This window comes from Chiloscyllium plagiosum, unplaced genomic scaffold, assembly GCF_037043375.1.
Source record: "Chiloscyllium plagiosum isolate Xiang-an unplaced genomic scaffold, Cpla_swu_hap1 HiC_scaffold_11, whole genome shotgun sequence".
In the NCBI taxonomy this organism is placed as follows: Eukaryota; Metazoa; Chordata; class Chondrichthyes; order Orectolobiformes; family Hemiscylliidae; genus Chiloscyllium; species Chiloscyllium plagiosum.
Genome location: NW_028270149.1, coordinates 81559450 through 81578631, shown reverse-complemented (window position 1 = coordinate 81578631; position 19182 = coordinate 81559450). Strand labels below are relative to the sequence as shown.

Here is a 19182-nt window from a genome sequence, read left to right as displayed (position 1 = left end):
CATGACCTCCCAACTCCTGTACTCAATACTCTGACCAATAAAGGAAAGCATACCAAATGCCTTCTTCACTATCCTATCTACCTGCGACTCCACTTTCAAGGAGCTATGAACCTGCACTCCAAGGTCTCTTTGTTCAGCAACACTCCCTAGAATCTTACGATTAAGTCTATAAGTCCTGCCAAGATTTGCTTTCCCAAAATGCAGCACCTCGCATTTATCTGAATTAAACTCCATCTGCCACTTCTCAGCCCATTGACCCATCTGGTCAAGATCCTGATGTTCTCTGAGGTAACCCTCTTCACTGTCCACTACACCTCCAATTTTGGTGTCATCTGTAAACTTACTAACTGTACCTCTTATGCTCGTATCCAAATCATTTATGTAAATGACATAAAATAGAGGACCCAGGACTGATCCTTGTGGCACTACACTGCTCACAGGCCTCCAATCTGAAAAACAACCCTCCACCACCACCCTGTTTTCTACCTTTGAGCCAGTTCTGTATCCACCTGGCTGATTCCCCCTGTATTCTATGAGATCTAACCTTGCTAATCAGTTTCCCATGGGGAACCTTGTCGAACGTCTTACTGAAGTCCATATAGATCACATCTATTGCTCTGCCTTCATCAATCCCCTTGTTACTTTTTCAAAAAACTTTTTCAAGTTTGTGAGACATGATTTCACAAGCACAAAGCCATGTTGACTATCCCGAATCAGTCCTTGTCTTTCCAAATACATGTACATCCTGTTCTATGTAATCCTGTACTGAATTCAGTTCTGGTCACCCTTCTATAGGAAAGATGTTGTTAAGCTTGAGAGGATTTACAAGAATGTAGCTGGGACTGGAGGGTTTTTGCTATTGGGAGAGGCTGAATAGGCTGGACAAAGTTAAAAATCACAACACCATGTTATAGTCCAACAAGTTTATTTGGAACCACTAGTTTTCGAACCGCTGCTTCTTCATCATGTGGTTGTGAAGCAGGACCATAAGACACAGAATTTATAGCAAAAGATTACAGTGATACAATGATATATTGCACAAACCAGATTGTTAAGTCTTTCATCTTTTTGAATGGATTTGCTGTTTTTGGTTCTTTAATATGTAAATCCCAGGATGACTTTTAAGTCAAATTCTCCACATAACTTAAGGTTTTATGACAAAAGGTGACATCTCGGCTCAGACAATGCTTTAAAGGTGTGAGGTTAGAGTCTGACTATATCCCAATCTTGAGTAAGACTGGTTCTATTTCCAAAGTTGAATTTTTAAAATATTACACGGATTGACTGCCTGCAATGACTCTTTGCTGGTTCTGCATTTTTGAGCAAAATAGAATGTATCTGCAAATATAACTTTGCAAATACAAATTCACCCCAATAACGTGCAGGAGAGAGAGTGTGTGTGTGTATGAGAGTGCATGTGAGAGAGTGTGTTTGCGTGTGTGCAAGCTTGGTAAAGTGTGTGTGTGTGTGTGCGCGATGGGGTATAAGCCTGTGAATGTGAGGGGTTTATGTGTGTGTGATTATGAGAGAGAGCTTGTGTATGTGAGGGGTCTGTGTAAGTGTGTGAGTATGTAAGAGTGTGTGAGTGCCTGTGTGTTTGAGAGAGTGTATAATGCAGTGGGGTCACCTGTAGCATGACACGAATCCAAGGTCCCAGTTGAGGCCATCCTATTGGGTACTGAACTTAGCTGTATGCCTCTTCTCAGCCACTTTGCATTGTAGCCTGTCCCAAAGTCTCCCTTGGAGGATGGTCACCCGAAGGTCTGAGGCCGAATGTCCCTCACCACTGAAGTGTTCTCCAACTGGGAGGAAACGCCCTGGCTGGTGGTTTTTGTGTGATATCCATTTATTTGTTGTTGTAGTGTCTGCTTGGTCTTGCCAATGTACCATGCCTAGGGGCATCCTTGCCTGCAGCGTATGAGATAGACAACGTAGGCTGAGTTACACGAGTACCTGCAATGTACATGGTGGGTGGTGTCCCCACGTGTAATGGTGGAATCCTCTAACAATCAATGCAGGCAGTCAATCTATGTAATTTTTAAAAAATTCCACTTTGGACATAGAACCAGTCCAAAGTTCTATGGACTGACTCTAAACTCACACCTTTAAGGCATTATCTGAGCTGAGATGTCACCTTTTGTTATAAAACATCAAGTTATCTGGCGAATGTGATTTAAAATAAGTTCTGGGATTTACGTATTAAAGAACCGAAAACAGCAAACCCAATCTAAAAGATGAAAGACTTAATGATCTAGGTTTGTTCAATAGATCATTGTAATCTTCTGCTATAAATTCTGTGTCTTTTGGTCCTGCTTCACAACCATCTGACAAAGCAGTAGTGCTTCGAAAGCTAATGCTTCCTAATAAACCTGGTGTTGTGTGACCTTTAACTTAGTCCACCCTCAATCCAGCACTGGCTCCTCCAAATCATGGATAGGCTGGGGCATTTTTCCCTTGATCATCAGAGCTGAAGTAGTTTATAAAATCATGAGGGGCATGGAAAGGGTGAATAGCCAAGGTTGTTTTCCTACTGTGACAATGTCCAAAACTAGAGAACGTAGGTTTAAGGGGAGTGAGGAAAGATTTAACAGGGAATCAAAGGGCATTATTTTCACACAGAAGATGGTGCTTGTATGGAATGATCTGCCAGAGGAAGTGGTTGAGGCTGGTACAATTACAACATTTGAAAGGCAACTTGTATATCAGATACATAACGGCCGAGCCATTGTGCCGCCCCAGTCTGAAGGCAAGCCCACAAATCATGTAGGTGTTTGTAGACTCTGTGCATGGCCATCTATAGTTTCCTGCTGTGAGAGTCAGCAGTTTGCACCAGTCAAGCTTTCGTCACTAGTGCAGTAATGTAACATTAGGCTGGGTGATAATATCTGAAAGACAGGCAGTAAAAGCTTGTACACGAGGGTGAAGAGTTCAGTGATGTAAAGCATGCTTGTGAAGGTTTTTGGTTGGTGGCTTTTATTGATTGATTTTGGTGCAGGGACTTCCTGGTGAGAGAGTTGGAAATGAGTGTGATGCTGGTGAATGATTGGTGTGTGTTAGGGTGGGGAAGTCTGTGTTCATTGAGGGATAACCTCATAATCTCACTGCACCCATGTAGATGGGGTCAATGTCACCTCCTCCCTATCTCCTCTTTCCAGTTTCTGTCCCTTCCTCTTTCCAAGACAGGAAACAGTGCACTGAGATAAAAGATTAGATTCCCTACGGTGTGGAAACAGGTCTTTCATCCCAAAGCCCGCATCGACCCTCCAAAGAGTAACCCACCCAGACCCATTTCCCTCTGACTAATGCACCTAACACAATGGGCAATTTAGTATGGCCAATTCACCTGACCTGCACATCTTTGGACTGTGGGAGGAAACCCACGCAGAGAATGTGCAAACTCCACACAGACAGTCACCCGAGGCGAGAATCGAACCTGGCACCGTGGTGCTGTGAGGCAGCACTGCTAACCACTGAGCTATCCCACCGAGCCACTGTGCCACCCCATATAAAACCTAACAGACGATCCCAACTTAATGATGTTGTTCCAAATTCCTGTAACAATCCCCCTAAACACCTCTTGGCAAAAAGTGTAAAATCAAGCACAGGGTCTCACAGGCGAGATAGCAGAGAGATTCAGCATGGAACACCTTCTTCCATGGAGCTGTTTCTTTGATCAGCAGCCTCAAAAAACTGACTGCTTGCTCTGAACAGCCAGACTGCTTAAACCAAAACAAACCAAACCAGAGAAAAGCTGAGCTGGGAGAACTGGCTGCTCCCCTTTCATTGTACAAGTTTTGTTTTAAAACTTAAAAGCTTCTTCAACTGACCTGCACATCTTTGGACTGTGGGTGGAAACCAGAACACCCGGAGGAAACCACACAGACACTGGGAGAATGTGCAAATTCCACACAGACCGTTATCTGAGGCTGGAATTGAACCTTGGACCCTGGTGCTATGAGGCAGCAGTGCCATACTGAGCCACCATACCGCCCTGTTGCGGCTCTCGAAAAGCTAGGACGAAATGAAGAATGTAGTGCATCACCCCAAACTTGGAGAATCTCTCTGACAATCCTGCAAAGACTGCCCTCCTTACAGGTAGCCTTGTCTTATGGTGTCATACTATGTTTTGCTACATTTGCAATTCTTCTCCCTGGTCCATAAGCATGACAGAAACAGTTCTCCTGAGGGAAATGGAATCAATGTAAGAATGTTTATTCAGCAACACTGATTGAACTTTCACTCCAAGCTCCAACCCTATAATGAGGCCCTTTCCAACCTCCTGACTGTTGGAATCATGCATTTTCCTCCCGGCCGTCATCTTGAGGCTGCCAAGTATAATTATCAAAGCTAAATAAAAGCAAAATACCATGTTTGCTGGGTGTGTGAAACAAATAGAGAATGCTGGAGAAACCAGCAGGTGTGGCTGACCTAAGATTTTCGGAGCAACACTGTTTTGTAGATCCCTGAATGTTGATTGTGTCTTTGTAACAGGATCTGAATACAATCTACAGTTATCCAAACTGGTGGAACACCTTTGTTTGCTACTCTATGTTCATAATGTAACAATATTTGTGTACTATTTTCAAACAGATAGCCTTGGAATGAGATTTAAGTACAAGAGTTTCCTGCAACAATCCCGTGTCCCTTGATATATAGACATCAATCTTGGTCATGTTGAACTATTGAGTTTACATTGTCATTTGGGGCAAAGATTTCTTAATACTCACTGCTCCTATTTTCGATTGATTGATGAAATTCCAGCACATCACAGTCCAAAATTACCCACTCTAATATTGGAAACCTTCCTCCTGCATCGACCATGTGAGTCCCTGCAAGAATTTTGTGTGATGGCATTAGATCACATCTCATTCTTCTAAAGTACATCTGCAAATTTGGAAATATGATGTTTAACCCTGACTGAAGAAAAGTCATGATGATCTCAAAATGTTAACTTTGTTTCTTTCAGGTATGTAGAAGTTCTAGAGCATTCTGTCCATTTGTTTCAGATTCCCAGCATCTGCAGTACTTTGTTTTTCTTCAAATCATTCCTATAGATTATGAATAGCTGGGGCCTAAACACTGACCCCTGTGGAACCACACTAGTTGAAGCCTACCAAACTAAAATTGAATCAGTTCTGATATTCTTTTATGTCCATTAATCAGTTTGCAATCCATGCTAATTTATTCCCCCCCCCCCCCCCCCCCCCCGTACCCCCAACTCCCATGTGCTCAAATTTTTTCACTACCCTGCAGTGTGGAACCTGTCTGAAAACATTCTAAAAATCCGAACCAACAATATCTATCAGTTCTTACTTAATATATTATTTAAATCCTTAAACTCCCACGGGTTTGTCAAAAATGATTTTCTTTTCCTAAATCCATGTAGACTCATCGAATCCAATCATTATTTTTGAAGAGGGCCGAAATTGTATCTGCTTCTAACGGATTCACATTTTCTTTTGCTACTCTTTTCCTTTTTACGCGTATATAAGAACTTTTACAGTCTGCTTTTACATTTCTCACATGTTTAGTTTCATAATCTATTTTCTTAATGTTTTGCTTGGTCCTCCTTTATTAAAATGCTCTGAATCCTTTACTTAATTTCTTTTTGAAACTTAATAGGTATCTTCCTTGGATCCAATATGATCTTAGATTTGTTTTGTTATCCATGGTTGGAACATTTTCCTTCGGGTGTTTCTGTGCTTTAAGAGAAGTATTTTTATTGCTAATTACGGAGAGTGAAGTTAGCTAGTACTCCTCCACCCTCATCCAGAAGCAAATTCAGCACTGAACTCATAGACCAAAGTGAGCCTTAAAGCGCTATAGGGGTGGGCAAATATGAAACACAGTGAAGAACATCCCACCCAGTGACGATACCAGACAATCTGATTGTTCCAATCTGCACCAACTGTTTGATGGTGTGCGCAGTGTAATATTGTGGTCAACAGAGTCTTTACCAAATCATTTGACTATTAATTACTTGGGTATGGTGAGAGAGCTACTGACTTTAGCACCCACCAATGCTTTGGGAATGAGCTCAGGAGTGTACAGGAATGTTATAAAGAACCTACAGTTCTTCATAATATTTATCCCCACCAAAACCATATGCTGCAGTGACCTGTGCTATCCCATCATCTTTATTTGTCTTTCAGCGTTGACCATTTATTGTCATACCTTTTCATTTTGGGTTGTAATCCACCCATAGCCAATTTTTCTCTTCGCAGTTTCATAAAGTCCTTTGTTTATATTTAATATCATCATTTCTGATTGAATGACATCACATTCAAACTCAACATAAGCTGCTACCATATACTCTGTTATAAATAAACTGGTTTATTGCACACAAAAAGGGAAAAGAAACAGTAACTATAATCCGTTATACAAGAACTAATTAAAAATGGTCTTATTCCAACTGTAAAAAAAAGTCAACCTTTTTATGAGTCAGTCATAATTAAACTCTCCATTCCAGATTTGTATTGAATTCAAATTTTACCATCTGCCATGGCAGGAATTGAACCCTGGTTCCCAGCATATTATCTTGATCTCTGGATTAACAGTGCAGCAATAATATCACTAGGCTGATGCCTCCCCCTATAAATTATCTGTAAGGTGCTTAGAGATGTCTTAAGTTTACGCAAAAGACTATGTAAATGGAGACCTATCTTATCTTTATTCATAGTGAAAGGTAATGTCCTCAGTGTTCTAGCCTTGCTGTTAAGACGTGCTGCTTCATCGAGTAGATGATTCTTTGCTGTTTTCATAGAATTCAGAGCAGCCCCTCTGCTCTTGGTATGACATTGGGACAGACCAATGCAATCTCAGACTATTGGTGTTATTATTAAATTATTTCTCAGATCAACATCCATTTCAGTCCCTTCATGTGGATCCCCTCCCCCTTCTAAAATATGTAACTGGTACCAGCATACCTGGAACCTTGAACATCTCAGCCAATATTGTTCAGGATTTTTGTTGCAAATTCAATGAAAATGTGACATTTGAAGTTGAAAGGACTCAAGAATTTTAAATTTCAATAATTAGAAACATATCTATCCAAATTAAGGTGTTTGGAATTAAAGTACAGCTTATACTCATCCATCATGTAATTCCAAAGAATTGTGGACAAACAAACAGCAACAGAAATTGCAATGCCAACTGAACGAGATAAGATTGATTTGTCTACCAGCTAAATCTATGTGAAGGAATGTTGTACTCTTGTTCAGGAAGGGCTTCAAAGAAAAGCCTGGGAACTGTAGGCTACAAGCCTAACATATGTGGTGGGTAAGTTGCTTGAGAAGATTTTTGAGATAAGGTGTATATGCATTTGGAAAGACAGCATTTGTTTAGGAGTAGTTAGCATGGCTTTGTGAGTGGGTGATCATGCCTCGCAAATTTGTTAGCGTCTGTTGATGAAGTAACCAGAAAAGGTTGACGAGGGCAGGAAGATAGACGTAGTCAATATGGATTTCAGTAAGGCATTTGATAAGATCCCACATGGTCGACTTCTCTGGAAGTTTAGATCGCATGTAATCCAGTGGGAGCTGGCTAATTGGATACATGTTTGGCTTGATGGTAAGAAGCAGAGGGTAATAGCAGAAGGATGCTTGTCAGACTAGAGGTCTGTAATTAAAGGAGTGCTTCAGAAGTAGGTGCTAGGCCCATTACTGTTTATTATCTATATCAGTGATTTGGATGAGAATGTACAAAGCATGATTAATAACTTTGTTGATGACACTAAAATAGGTGGTGTAATGGACAGTGAGGAAGGTTATCATAAATTGCAGCAGGACCTTGATCAGCTGGGGAAGTGGGCAGAGCAATGGCAAGTGGAGTTTAGTATCGATAAGTGTGAGGTCTTGCATTTTGGAAAGTCAAATCAAGGTCGGAATTTCATGGTGAATGGTAACGCCGTAAAGAGTGTAGTGGAACAGAGGAATCTTGAAGTTCAGGGGTTCACAGTTCACTGAAAGTGGAGTCACAGGTAGTCAGGGCAGTGAAAAAAGCTTTTGGCACACTGGCCTTCATCAGTCAGGGCATTGAGTATAGAAATTGGGAAATTGTGTTGCAGATATACAGGACATTGTTGAGGCAGTGCTTGGAGTATTGCGTTCTGTTTTGTTCACCGTGTTATTGGAAAGATGTTATTAAACTGGAAAGAGTGCAGTAGAAATTTACGAGGATGTTGCTTGGACTCGATGGTCTGAGTTATAGGGAGAGTTTGGACAAGCTAGGACTTTTATCTTTTGAGTGTAGAAGACTGAGGGAGGACCTTATCGAGGTGTATCAGATCATGAGACACATAGATAGGATGAATGCACTCAGTCTTTCCCTAGGGTTGGGGAATTGAGGACTAGAGAGCATGAGTTTCAGGTTATAGGGGAAACAATAAAAGAGAAGGTGAGGGGCAACTTTTTTATATGGAGGGTGGTAAGTATATGGAAGGAGCTGCCACTGGAAGTGGGTACATTAACAAGATTTAAAAGGCATTTAAACAAATAGATGGATAGGAAAGAATTAGAAGGATGTGGGCCAAGTGCAGCGAAATGGGATCAGCATAAATGGGCACTTGCAATTTTTGAGAAGATTTGTTGTTCAAGTTGTAAGTTTGCTCGCTGAGCTGGTAGATTTGTTCTCAGATGTTTTGTCACCATGCTGGGTAACATCATCAGTGGTGTTCCGTCCCACTTTCTATTTGTGTGTCTTGGTCTTTTGTGGTGGGTGATATCCCTTCTAGTTTTTTTTCTGTGAGGTTGGTAAGTGGGATCCAAATTGATGTATTTGCTGGTGGAGTTACGGTTTGAATGCCAGACGTCTTGGAATTCCCATGCATATCTTTGTTTCGCCTGTCCTAGGATGGATGTATTGTCCTAGTTGAACTGGTGTGCCTTTTCATCTGTATGTAAGGATGTGGTATGGACTAGGCCAGACCACTCAAGACATTCTTAAGCAGGCAGCAGACCATAACTTTGGAATTTGTTTCGGTAAGTGTACAGTGAAAATTACCCGGAGTAAGATGGCTCGGTTGACTACCAGGTTTTAAAACACACAAAAATTTATTCATAAAATTACACAACGAATCACAAAGAACAAAATAAAGAACCCCTACAGAACACAGTCTATCCAAAGTAGACCTAATTATGCTGTTCTGAATATACACAACAGTCCCAGTAAGCAAACCCCCTTAAACAACAGTAAAAATGGAACAAATGCTCACAGGTTGAAGTTCGAAGGGCAGAAGGAGAGAGAGCACTTTTCCATTCAGCTGAAATCCTAACTAGCTCTGGGCTGAAATGCTCAGGCAGGGAGGAAGTTGTTGAGTGTGGGAGCCGTGGTTTACTCAGTAAGTTGAATCTCTTTGTCAAGGGGAAGAAGAAGCCTTATGTTAGGATGCGATGTGGTGGCTCAGTTAGGGTGCTTGAGAGTTACAAGTTAGCCAGGAAAGGCCAAAAGAGAGAGCTAAGAAGAGCCAGGAGGGGACATGAGACGTCATTGGTGGATAGGATCAAGGAGAACCCTAAGGGTTTCTAGCTATATCAGGAATAAAAGAATGACACGAGTAAGAGGGGGGCCAATCAAGCAGATAGGGGTTCACCTTCTACCCTACCAATCTCCGGATACAACGCATCATCCTCTACCATTTCCTTACCTACAAATGGACCCTGCCACCAGAGACCTATTTCCCTCCCCACCCCTATCTGCATTCTGTGAGATCATTCCCTTTGCGACTACCTTGTTAGGCCCATGCCCCCACCAAGCCACCTCCACTCCCGGCATCTTCCTTTTCCACCACAAGAGGTGTAAAACCTGCACCCACACCTCCCCCCTTCACCTCCATCCAAGGCCCCAAAGGATCCTTCCACATCAGGGAGAGAATTTCCTGCACCTCCACACATGTTATCTCCTGTGTCCATTGCTCCCGATGTGGTCTCCTCCACACTGGGGAGACAGGAGACAGGAGTCCAGCTTGCAGAACGTTTCATTGAACATCTTTGGGACACATGCACTAAACATCCCCACTGCCCTGTGGCCGAACGCTTCAACTCTCCCTCCCACTCCACCAAGGACATGCAAGTCCTGGGCCTCCTCCACCCCCAGGTTCTAGCCACCGGACACCTGGAGGACATCTTCCACCTTGGGACCCTCCAACCACAAGTGATCAACATCGCTTTCACCTGTTTCCTCATCTACCCTCTCCCCACCTTATCCAGATCCAGCCCTCAAATTCAGCACTACCTTCTTGAACTGTCCTATCTGACCATCTTCCTTCCTACCTAACCACTCCACCCTCTGCTTCGACCTATTACCATCAGCCCCACCTTCATCTACATATCGTATTCCAAGTTACCTTCACCCTCCCCCTTCCCATTTATCTCTCAGCCCCTTGGGCCCCCCACATTCCTGATGAAGAGCTTATGCTCGGATCATCAACTCTCCTGCTCCTTGGATGCTGCCTGACCGGTTGTGCTTTTCCAGCACCACTTTCTGACACTACACACCTTCACACCCTGTTCCCTGTAAGGTCCATCCCATTTTTTCAGTTTCTCTGTCTCTGGTTCTGATGATGCCACGTTGATGCAGGGCACTTCAGAAAGGTCCACACTTTGCCTCAACCGAGGATTCCCAGCCACTTGAGTTAACAAGACAGTCGTGTTTGACCCATTTCCTACACTTCACTCAATTTGGTCTATTGTATTCACTAGTCACAATGTGGTCTCTACACTGGGGGAGGTAAGTCGCAGAGTGGGTCACCACTTCGTGCAACATTTACATTCTCTTAAACTCAGTGCCCCTGTTAATGAAAGCCAATGCACCATATGCCTTATTAACAACTCTATCAATTTGAGTGGCAACTTTAAGGGATCTGTGGACGTGAACCCTACGATTACTCTGTTCCTCCATATTGCCAAGGTTCCTGCCTTCATCCCTCTATTCTGCATTGAAATTTGATCTTCCAAAGTGCATGACTTCACGCTTCTCCATCTGCCACTTCTCAGCCCAGTTCTGCACCCTGTCAATGTCTTGTTGCAACCTACAACAGCCCTCCACACTATCCACAACTCCAACAACCTTCATGTCATTGGCAAACTTACTAACCCACTAATCCAAGTCATTTATAAAAACTGCAAAGAGGTCCCAGAACTGATCCTTGTGGAACACCACTGGTCACCGAGCTCTAGGCTGAATACTTTCCATCTACCACTGCCCTCTGACTTCTCTGGGCCAACCAATTCTGTATACAGACAGACAAATTTCTTTGTATCCCATGTGTCCTTACTTTCTGAATGAGCCTACCATGGGGAGTCTTATCAAACACCTTGCTAAAATCCATGTACACCACATCCACTGCTCTACTTCCATCAATGTATTTTATCACATCCTCGAAGAATTCAATAAAGTTTTGAGGCATGACCTACCGCTCACAAAACCATGCTGACTGTCTCTTTCTCTAAGATTCAAATACATGGAAATGAGGTCGTTGTTATTCAATGACGAGATTCTGAAATCACCATTTAAGACTTGAGGAGAAATGAAGTCAAGAACCAGATTTCTTCATCCACATTTTCTCATTTTTCTTACAATTACTCACACAACACCAAGGAGGGGGCAATTTATGTGCATCTTTTTTCGAGCTTTCTATACCTCTCTTATTTTTTTGCCTCAAGCCAGGTTCGATTGTTACTTGCTTTTATTAGGAAAGGCAAACAAAACTCTGAGGCCCTACTTTCAGTCAGAACTGTTAAGCAATGTTGGAAGTTAATTGTGTTCAGTTCACACAAAGCTATGTGCAAAAACACAAAAAAACTGTGTGGGGATTTTTCTCAAAAGATCAAGCATCATAATGGATTAACTTCACTGCAGGACATTGTGTGGGAAGTAAAATATTATGCAAGTAGTTGTGTAGCCTTCCATAATTTTTTAAAAAAACTTCACTAATTAAGACAAATCAAGCTCAGAAGATAAACTGATCTTTTTCAACTTAAAATTCTTAGGAACTGAAACAACTTGAAAGGAATAAATATTTTTTGTATGTGGGTTTCCTGCTCTCATCAATTTGAGCAGTAATCTCAGTTAAATAAACAAATGTTTCAAAACCTTTTTGCATTTTTTTATAGATGCACTCTTCTTTAGAATTAACATTTTTTTTCCGGTATAACCAGGATAATTAATTAGTCAGAATCAATTTTCAATTCACATAAGTCAATGTTTAAAATTTGAAATTATCAAGCTGTATATATGTGTGAGCCTTTTTTTTACACAGAATAAAAGTCACTAACACACAAACCTCAATATTACAGCTAAAAGTTTTATTGTGACCAGATAAGAAACTTCCAAATTTACCAGTTAATAAGTTAGTTAAACTGAAAACTCCCAGTTTAATTTGTCCCAAATTAAATAAGAGCTTCAACAGCAAGAGTGTTTTGAATAATTTCAGTTGAGTTTCTGCCAGATATCTCAGGGTTTCAGACTGAAGTTTAAAAGGGCAATGCTAACCGTAAGCAAAATGTTTTGGTAACACGATTCTTACATTTTAAATTGACTCCACAATTGCATTTATACTGTTTCAAACAAAGGGGATTAACATTCACATAGATACATAAACACTTTAGACAAGTTTCTGCTTTTAATATTAAGAACCAGAAGACATGTTATTAAAGACCTTATTTTCTGCATGTATACACTAAATACTAATAAGCCTTCTTACAGCAGTTCGAAGTTTTCTCTTTTTAGTAATTTTCTCTTAAAATCTTTTTTCACTTAAACCAGTTTAAATGTAAGTATGAAAATAAATATCAGATGTAAGAAGGTACTTGAATACAGACAGGAAAGAGTAAACAAATTTGCTTTACAAAAGGAAAAGCCTCGGTATAGAAGACAGAGCAAAGTAGTCTGTCTGTGTGCTACTTGCAGGACAACAGAAGCATCAGAACGTGAATTGGATTGCTCTGGCCCTAAGTATCTTTGCCTGAGAAAATCCTTGTAGGTAAGCCAACATGGTGTGGCGTTCTTTACTGGACCCAAGCTGTTCTAAAATGTATGTCTTGATATGGGTTTTAATTTTCTCTTCTTTTTAACATTATGAATTGAATGTATTTTATCTAATCTTTCGTGCTTGCCAGTTCTAAGAATTTATGGATGTGTTTCAAACTGGAATCAACCTAATTTCAGAAATTTGTTTTTAACTCCTAGTTTTAGTTTGAAAAAAAAAACCATAAAGGGTAATACCAGAAAGCTTCAGCTACTCAATTCAAAAATGTCTATTTCATGAGAAAGATGAGTTAGTACGGGGTTATAATAACAAACTGGTTAAGTAAAAATAATTTACAAATCATGTATCTATACAAATGAAACTCAATTTTAATCCATGTAATATCTGCCTGTGATGAACATCCCTTCTTTCTGCACAGAAATAACTTCATAGCAGAAACGAACCCACACTGCTCAACACATGTAGCTGGCATGTCTGATGCTCCCTTACACCTGCGACAGTAAAGCTAACTCTATTCTAATTCTAATCCTAACATGCAACCCCATTCTCTCAGTTTAGTTTCTATTTAACCACCAGGCCACACAGTTTCACTGTCCCAAGCTACATCCCATCTAAACACCCTCAACATGGAGTCTTCCTGTCGCCAGTGCCCACTGGAGATTCATAACTTGTCATTCCCAGTAAGGAAAAATGTATTCAGGCAAGCAAACAGATAAATGCAAACATAAATATGAACTTTTCATTACAGAAAGGATAAGGGAACAGAAATGAAACTGTTAGAAGCTGAATGCTGCCCTCACAGTGCCAACCACATTTCAGCATCATGACCAAAAACATGTTACAGTCAACTGTTGTGGCTGCACCCCAGCTCCCTCTCTCTGATTGGAACTTTGTGCCAGTGAGGTTCTGTCTAGCCTGTAAGGCTGTTTGCATCTGGGCTCTGCCATGGACAACATTAGCTTCTTCCATCACAATGTCCTTAACCTCCTCTTTGGAACAGAGTTCCTATTCCCCTAGTTCCCCTGCTTCCAGAAGCTCAGCTGGTTGCCTGCACCAATTGTGCAGGGTACAGCACACCATAATGATATATCACACAGTGTCCAGATGATATTGGAGGGTCATCCCAGACCAATCATCCCAGAACAAAACCACATGTTCAAGAGACTCATATTCTTCTTTATCATGGCATGTATGGAAGCATGGGTGGCCTTACATCTGCACTTTGCATCAGTCAGGCATGTGTGTAATGGTGCCATAAGCCATGGTCACAACGGAGTGGTCTTTATTCCCCAGTAACCAGCCTTGCATGGCTCCTGAACCCTCAAACATACCAGGTACACCAGAGTGCTCCTGGATGTAGAAATCATGGTAACTGCCACAGCAGTGAGCACCCCCTTCTAGGATTTGTGATCACCTGAACATGAATGAAATGGAACCCCTTCCATTGATGAATTCCACAGTGTTGTGATACAGCCCTCTCAGTGCCAAATGTGTGTAATTGACAGCACCATATTCCTTATGAAATCCAGGTCTATGTTGGAATTCTGTTTCTCTGGGACAGTGCTGATACTGTCTTGGAGGATTGAAACAAATCTGTGACACATCACCACAGTGTGTATGTGTTTGATTCCGTTCAGTGGCTGGTTCAGTTCAATTTCTGGTCAATGGTAAGCCCCCCCCCCAGAGTGTTGAACTTAGTGGTGGTACTCTCATTGATTCCCAAAGGCAATGGTTGGATTATTCCTTGTTGGAGATTGTCAATGCCTGGAACTTGCGTGATGAGAGTGTTGCTTATCATTTACAGATTGCACTCCTAGTCAAAGATAAATCAGTTAAAAATGACATTGGATCAGAATGTAGTCTCAGTTTGGATGCAGATGATGAATATTAGGGAAATCAATTCCTAACAAAAGTGGCCTACAGATCCTAAATACTGACTATACTGTGGAAGGGAGCAGACATGAGAAAAGATTGTGTGTTTGTGATAACAGAATGGCAATTACAAAGGTTTTTGTCTTAATTTAAACTGGAATAGTCTTATTGGCAATAATATATTTAATACTTTCAAAGTAATTTCTTAAGAGGTTACATTCTGGAACCAACCAGAGAGCATGCTGTAAAGATTTATCATTATGTAATGTGACATGATGGAATACTGGCCACAGAGAGATGACATTTCTAGGTACAACAACCACAGTATGATTTAACTTTAAAAAAGGTTTGTAAGGGAGAATAGTCAGCCTAGAAACAGTATCTCAAAGTTAAGTAAAGAAAGATAACTATATGCAATTGAAAACTGTCTTAGCTGAAGTGAACTGGGTTATTGGGATAGGAGTTACATCAGTGAAGAAGCAGAGGGAGACATTTTAAAGGCATATTTCAGAACATATGGAAAAAGAGTATTCATAATGTAGTTAACTAAAGAAGGGTATTAAGGAACTCTGTGGAAAGATAAGTGGCTGATTCTGTATCCAAGCAAAGGCAGAGGATGACTAAAAGATTATTCAGGTGAAATAAATTAGGACATGAGAGGAAGTTAGCTAGAAATGTGAAAACAGATACATTTGTAATTCTTGCTGTCTACAATGGAAAAGAGTAAGTAAGTGAGTGTTGATTCTCAAGAAGAATGGGAATTTATTAAATAAAATATAGATGACAGATATTTTGCTTCTGTCTTCAATATAGAGGATACCAAAAGCATCTTAGCCATACCTTTATATCATAAAATTGAAGGTAGAGAGAAACATAGTGAGATTATTTTCAGTAGGAAAGCAGTGTTGAGCAAACTGATGGAGCTGATGACTGACAAAATAGGCAAAGTCTTTTCCCTAGGGTTGGGGAGTCCAGATCAAGAGGGCAGAGGTTTAAGGTGAGAGGGGAAAGATATGAAAGAGACCTAAGGGGCAACTTTTTCACGCAGAGGGTGGTACATGTATGGAATGAGCTGCCAGAGGAAGTGGTGGATGCTGGTACAATTGCAACATTTAATAGGCATTTGGATGGGTATATGAATAGGAAGGGTTTGGAGGGATATGGGCCAGCTGTTGGCAGATGGGACTAGATTGGTTTGGGATATCTGGTCGGCATGGACGAGTTGGACCGAGGGATTTGTTGCCATGCTATACATCTCTATGACTCTGACTGTGTCCTCGGTTCTTAAAAGAGAATGTAATGAGCTAGTTGGAGAAAGTGAGGACTGCAGATGCTGGAGACCAGAGTTGAAAAGTGTGGTGCTGGAAAAGCGCAGCAGGCCAGGCAGCATTCGAGGAGCAGGAGTATCGATGTTTCGGGCATAAGCCCTTCTTCAGGAATGAGGCTGGTGTGCCATGCGGGCTGAGATAAAAGGTGGGGGAGGAGTGGGGGGGAATTTGGGGGAGGGGTGCTGGGACGGAGGTGAGGGGAGGGTGATAGGACGGATAGAGGGTGGGGGTGGAGAGGTCGGGAAGAAGATTGCAGGTCAAGAGGGCGGTGCTGAATCCGGGGGTTGGGACTGAGATAAGGTGGGGGGGAGGGGAAATGAGGAAGCTGGAGAAATCTACATTCATCCCGTGTAGTTGGAGGGTTCCTAGGCGGAAGATGAGGCGCTCTTCCTCCAGGCGTCATGTGGTCAGGGTCTGGCGATGGAGGAGGCCAAGGACCTGCATGTCCTTGGCGGAGTGGGAGGGTGAGTTAAAGTGTTCAGCCACGGGGTGGTTGGGTTGGTTGGTGCGGGTGTCCCAGAGGTGTTCCCTGAAACATTCCGCAAGTAGGCGGCCTGTCTCCCCAATGTAGAGGAGACCACATCAGGTGCAGCAGATACAGTAAATGATGTGTGTGGAGGTGCAGGTGAATTTGCGATGGATATGGAAGGATCCATTGAGGCCTTGGAGGGAGGTGAGGGGGGAGGTGTGGGCGCAAGTTTTGCATTTCTTGTGGTTGCAGGGGAAGGTGCCGGGAGTGGAGGTTGGGTTGGTGGGGGGTGTGGACCTGATGAGGGAGTCACGGAGGGAGTGGTCTCTCCGGAACGCTGATAGGGGTGGGGAGGGAAATATATCCCTGGTGGTGGGGTCTGTTTGGAGGTGGCGGAAATGACGTAGGACAATACGATGTATCCAAAGGTTGGTGGGGTGGAAGGTGAGGAGAAATGGGGTTCTGTCCTGGTGGTGATTGGAGGGGCGGGGTTCAAGGGCGAAGGTGCGGGAAGTGGAGGAGATGTGGTGGAGAGCATCGTCAACCACATCGGAGGGGAAATTGCGGTCCTCCTGGGAACAGATGCAGCGGAGGCGAAGGGATTGGGAATACGGGATGGCGTTTTTACAGGGGGCAGGGTGGGAGGAGGTGTAATCTAGGTAGCTGTGGGAGTTGGTCGGTTTGTAGTAATTGTCTGTGTTGAGTCGGTGAGTTAGTGCTAATTTTCCAAAGTGCATTAGATCCTGCAGAGGGTCCCCCAGAATGAAAGTGACCAACATAACTTCTTTCAGAAGGAAGGGAGGCAAAAAAAAAACACAGCAACTGTAGGCAGTTAGCTTGAAGTCTGTCATGAGGAGTTAGAACCGATCAATGAGGAGGTTAAAACTGGGCATCTGGCAAAACCCAAAGAAATTCGGAAATGTCAGCATATTTTATGAAAGGAAAATTGTGTGTAACCAAATTATTGGAAATCTTTAAACAAGTAACGCAGTTTAGATAAAGTGCAATCAGTTGATATGATGTATTTAGATTTGGAGGGCATTTGACGAATGTTCACGTGTAAGATTACTAAGTAAAGTAAGAGCTCATGTGTCTTACTGGGAAGCAAACACATCATGTCAAAATCATTATGAAGCAGTCTGGCAGGGGTGCATAGCAAGTCAATATCACAATGAAGCAGACTGGGAGGGGTGTGTAACAAATTTGTTGAGGTTTGTTCTGAGCAGTGCTGCAATGCAGGACTCTGCTGTATGGTCTGTCGGGACACACAAGTAGACAAACATTGACTGTACCTGGAGAAATATCAACTTGATGGAGGATGCTCTTTTGTCTGTCTGAAACTTGCTGGTCTTCCAGAACAAGGTGTTGACCTTGATTGAGTGGAAAAGACTAGCATATATCAAGGTCCAGGGCTGAGGGATCCAGTACAGCTTGGGGCTTCTGCTGCCAAGGTGAAGTAGGGAAAGACTGCTGTCTGAGGTCTTTCTGTGGAAGTTAAAATTGGGGTCTGTTCAGGTATCGGACCTTCCTGGTGCCTCAACTGCTATGTAACCCTGTATTCCCCATGGTTAATCCACCTAATCTACATATCCCTGGACACTATGGACAATTTACCTAACCTGCACATCTTTGGACTGTGGAAGGAAACCAGAGCACCCGGTGGAAATGCACGCAGACATGGAGAATGTGTAAACTACACGCAGACAGAGGCCTGAAGGTGGAATTGAACCTAGCCACCGTGCCCAGTTCAGGTTTGGAATGCGCTGCTTGGAAGTGGTGTCACAGTCTATATTCCCAATTCCTTCGTCTCCGCCACAATATTCCCAATTCCTTCGTCTCCGCCGCAATATTCCCAATTCCTTCGTCAGCGCTGCATCTGCTCCCAGGAGGACCAGTTCCAAAACCGTACAACCCAGATGGCCTCCTTCTTCAAAGACCGCAATTTCCCCCCAGACATGGTCGACGATGCCCTCCACCGCATCTCCTCCACTTCCCGCTCCTCCGCCCTTGAGCCCCGCCCCTCCAACCGCCACCAGGACAGAACCCCACTGGTCCTCACCTACCACCCCACCAATCTCCATATACAGCGTATCATCCGCGTCATTTCCGCCACCTCCAAACGGATCCCACCACCAGGGATATATTTCCCTCCCCTCCCCTGTCAGCGTTCTGAAAAGACCACTCCCTCCGTGACTCCCTCGTCAGGTCCACACACCCCCACCAACCCAACCTCCAATCCCGGCACCTTCCCCTGCAACCGCAAGAAATGTAAAACTTGCGCCCACACCTCCCCCCTTACTTCCCTCCAAGGCCCCAAGGGGCCATATCCACCACAAATTCACCTGCACCTCCACGCACATCACTTATTGCATCCGCTGCACCCGATGTGGCCTCCTCTATATTGGGGAGACAGGCTGCCTACTTGCGGAACGTTTCAGAGAACACCTCTGGGACACCCGGACAAACCAACCCAACCACCCCGTGGCTCAACACTTCAACTCCCCCTCCCACTCCACCAAGGACGTGCA

The 19182-nt window shown here is 42.9% G+C and overlaps 1 protein-coding gene across 1 annotated transcript in view; it reads left to right on the top strand.

The window, feature by feature from the left end:
- Window positions 1-12916: 12916 nt before the first annotated feature.
- Window positions 12917-19182, top strand: part of LOC122557081 (sodium- and chloride-dependent neutral and basic amino acid transporter B(0+)-like) — a 56798-nt gene continuing 50532 nt past the window's right edge. The window contains exon 1 of the mRNA XM_043704371.2: window positions 12917-12979. The gene's annotated coding sequence lies outside the window, so the exon portion shown is untranslated. The remainder of the gene's footprint in view (window positions 12980-19182) is intronic.